Below are 4,680 nucleotides of genomic sequence, written 5' to 3'. Positions count from 1 at the left end.
GAAAGAGACGACCGGTCCTATGAGCCACATAGGGCTAATATTAATATGCCACAAAACCCAAACCAATGGGGATACCACCAGACAGTCCGGTTCATTCCAGCGGACAGTCCGACAATGCCCAGAAGCCACGACGACCACGTACCTTCAAACCACGACGACCAGAAATAGGTACTTGGAAAACTAACACAATAAAGGCAGTTGGTTGACTGGTTAGATCGGGGTCCAACCTTTGATTAATTATTATCTAAATATGTAAAAAAGAAGGCAGGTCCGAGTGACCAGCCAACAAAGCGACCTCGCTCATCCACTCAAGAGCGACAACAGGTAAGACTAATTGGACCACCTCACCAATCAGAAAATACGGAAGGTCATACTGTCCAGTTAAGACCTAATGTGCCTGCATGGACACCTCCACCCCCATATCTACTTGTGTCATATCAATATACATACATACCACCGCTGTATGCCCCGAATCAAATGTGGAGCATGCCACCATATCCATTTGGGATGCCACAGTACCCCGCTTGGGGGCACCCCAAACATTTGTATTCAACAGGTTGGCACCTCCAGTACAAGACCGATTGAGCGTCACTCAATCCAGTCACTAGGCACATGTCCAGCAAGATTGCCGGACCACTTGGCCGCAAAAGGCCGACCAATCCGGCAGGGGGCATATATCTATAGCCTCCAAGAGGACGATAGAAGGAGACGTCATCAAAATAGGTACAATAGATGTCGTCATAAAAAGAAACAACGAAGGGTCGATGATTTTTGGTGAATCGGCCAATGCAAGCAAAAAAAAGATACAACTGCCAGTAAAATAGTCGACCCAAAATACTCCAGGCCCCGATGGTGCCCTCGGGATTGACACGGCCGCAAAAACGAAAATTGCAGCGCCTAAGAGCAAAAGAGAGCCAGGAAAAAGAAGCAGAAAAAATATTTAATGCTACACATCCGCAGTACCCACCACCACAAAAGAGGTGGAGGCCAAAGGCCGTTGAAATAAATCAAACGGCCATAGAGGACAAGACAGCAGGTTTGCAACTCGCTACAGGTACAGCGGACAATCCGGCCACTAAAGCCGGACCAACCATGGATGTCGCGGACCGTCCGACCCTCGAGTCCGGATCGCCCGCCATGCGCCAGAACACCTCCAACGATGCACCAATACCTATGGAGGAAGATGACCTGCTGGGAGAAGACTTGGTCGACTATGAAGCTACGCCAGAACACTCAGGTATGGACGTAAATGTTATTATGTTCTCCGTCGATTGTACTATTATCGGTGATGATGAACCTATTGTTGCTCAATTCAATTTTGGTCCTAAAGAGGCTGCCTTCACTAAGCCAAAAGAATCGGTCAACCATTTAAAATTGCTCTTCGTGCGCGGCCATATTGATGGAATACCGATTGCTAAAAATGTTGGTAGATGGAGGGGCGGCCGTAAATTTAATGCATTACTCATTGTACAGAAAATTAGAAAAGCAAGACGACGAACTTGTCAAGACCAACATGATGCTCAACGGTGTTGGGACTGATAGTTCGATCAAATCCAAGAGAGTCATGTCTGTTGAGTTAACCATCGGGACCAAGACCCTTGCTGCTGCATTCTTCATTGCTGATGTAGAAGGAAATTACAGTCTAATCTTAGGCAGAGATTCGATTCATGCTAATCAATGTATACCTTCTACTTTACATCAAATGTTGTTACAATGGGGTAGCCGATGATATAGAACAAGTGCATGCTGATGCATCGACCTGCATCGTCGTGGCCGATGCCCCTGTACTTTGGATCTATGAGACCGCTACATGTCTCACAGGGGTTGACTTTTTTGATTATCAGTTCATAAGTATAGATAGGAAAGGCTTCACCCCTGTAATGCTAGAGCCGATGGAAAATCGACCGAATCCCAAGTAAAGTTTAAATGATGAGTACACTCATAAGAAACATGTCCTAGGTCGCGGACAGTCCAGCCCCTGAGGTCGGATGGTCCGGTCTTTCGTAGTATAGTTTGGCCCATGACGTCGGGCAGCCGTTGCAGCACGCACCCGGCGTCGCGGACGGTCCGGCCTTCGAGGCCGGACGGTCCGCAGTGGCGCAAAGACCGCCCAATTTTTCTAAGGGAGGCATAATAAAGGAATTCAGGGATATCGACAAGTTAGGACAGGAGTTTACATCGACCAATCCTTTGGAGGAGATCGACATAGGAGATTGTAAAACTCCAAGGCCGACTTTTGTAAACAAGACCCTGGAGACCGATCCTAGAGATGAAATGATTGGTCTATTGAAAGAATATTCTAATTGCTTTGCTTGGAATTACACTGAGATTCCAGGATTAAGCTGAGAGATAGTAGAGCATCAGTTGCCTATTAAGTCCGGTTTCAGACTTTTCAAGCAGAAAACTAGAACATTTCGTCCAGACTTACTCCCACGAATAAAGGACAAAATTCACTGGCTGATAGAAGCTAATTTTATTAGACCTTGCAGATACGCAGAGTGGGTCTCCAATATTGTGCCGGTGGAGAAGAAAGAATCAGGTAAGCTCAGAGTATGCATTGTGAAAGGGAATTAGGCTTACACCTTTTTCCTAATTGATTTTGGTGGTTGAATTGCCCAACACAAATAATTGGACTAACTAGTTTGCTCTAGTCTATAAGTTTTACAGGTGCCAAAGGTTCACAATAAGCCAATAAAAATACCAAGAAAGGGTTCAAACAAAGAGAGCAAAAAGACAACCCAAGGCACCCTGGTCTGGCGCATCGGACTGTCCGGTGCACCAGGGCACTCGACGCTGAACTCGCTACCTTCGGAAAAATGGGAGGCCGCTCCGCTATAATTCACCGGACTGTCCGGTGTGCCAGCGGAGCAACGGCTACTTCGCGCCAACAGTCGACTGCAAATGCATTCAATGCGCTACAGTGCGCGCAAGAGTCAGAGCACGCGCAGTTGGCGCACCGGACAGTCTACAGGACCTGTCCGGTGCACCACTGGACAGCCCAGAGGGCCCACCAGTCAGAGCTCCAACGGTCAGAACCCAACAGCCGGTTGATGTGGCTGGCCACCGGACAGTGTCCAGTGGCGCACCGGACTGTCCGGTGCGCCATGCGACAGCAGCCTTCCAACGACCACATTTTGGTGGTTGGGGCTATAAATACCCCAACCACCCCACATTCAATTGCATCCAAGTTTTCCACCCTCAACACATTACAAGAGCTATAGCATTCAATTCTAGACACAACCAAAGAGATCAAATCCTCTCCCAAGTCCGGAATCACTCCAAATCAAATAGTGACTAGAGAGAGCGACATTTGTGTTCATTTGAGCTCTTGCGCTTGGATTGCTTCTTTTCTTTCTCATTCTTTCTTGTGATCAAACTCAATTGTAATCGAGGCAAGAGACACCAATTGTGTGGTGGTCTTTGCGGGAACTTTGTGTTCCGTTTGATTGAGAAGAGAAGCTCACTCGATCTAAGTGACCGTTTGAGAGAGGGAAAGGGTTGAAAGAGACCCGGTCTTTGTGACCACCTCAACGGGGAGTAGGTTTGCAAGAACCGAACCTCGGTAAAACAAATCATCGTGTCTCGCTCTTTATTTGCTCGCGATTTGTTTTTCACCCTCTCTCTCGGACTCGTTTATATTTCTAACGCTAACCCGGCTTGTAGTTGTGCTTAAGTTTATAAATTTCAGATTCGCCCTATTCACCCCCCTCTAGGCGACTTTCAATTGGTATCAAAGCCCGGTGCTTCATTAGAGCCTAACCGCTCGAAGTAATGTCGGGAGCATCCGCCAAGAGGGAGATCGGGACCGGCGAGAAGCCTGCCACAAGCCATGGGAAGGCTCCATCCGAGGAGTCCGCCAACAAGGTGAAGGGATCCCCTTCACACAACAAGTCGGGTCGAAGCGGTGACAAGAATAAGAAGATGAGGAAGGTGGTCTACTACGAGACCGACTCTTCGTCGCCATCTACCTCTGGCTCCGACACGCTGTCTGTAACTTCTAAGTGCCATGAGCGCAAGAAGTTTAGTAAGATTCCCATACGTTACCCTCGGATTTCCAAACGTACTCCTTTACTTTCTGTCCCATTAGGCAAACCACCTATGTTTGATGGTGAAGATTATAATATGTGGAGTGATAAAATGAGGCATCACCTAACCTCACTCCACACTAGTATTTGGGATGGTGTGGAAATTGGAGTACATGTACCATCACCGGGGGATGAAGACTATGATTCGGACAAGGTCGCCCAAATCCGACACTTCAACTCTCAAGCCACCACTATACTCCTCGCCTCTCTAAGTCGAGAGGAGTATAACAAGGTGCAAGGATTAAAGAGCGCCAAGGAGATTTGGGACATGCTTAAAACCGCGCACGAAGGAGATGAGGTGACCAAAATCACCAAGCGGGAGACGATCGAGGGGGAGCTTGGTCGCTTCCGACTCAACCAAGGCGAGGACCCTCAAGCCATGTACAACTGTTTGAAGACCTTGGTGAACCAAGTGCGCAACCTCGGGAGCACAAAATGGGATGACCATGAAATGGTCAAGGTTATTCTTAGATCACTTGTTTTTCTTAATCCCACACAAGTTCAATTAATTCATGGTAATCCTAGATACACACTAATGTCTCCCGAGGAAGTGATAGGAAATTTTGTGAGCTTTGAGTTGATGATCAAAGGCTCA

Source organism: Zea mays, chromosome 4 (genome assembly GCF_902167145.1).
Source record: "Zea mays cultivar B73 chromosome 4, Zm-B73-REFERENCE-NAM-5.0, whole genome shotgun sequence".
Taxonomy (NCBI): domain Eukaryota; kingdom Viridiplantae; phylum Streptophyta; class Magnoliopsida; order Poales; family Poaceae; genus Zea; species Zea mays.
Note: the sequence above shows the minus strand (reverse complement) of the source record.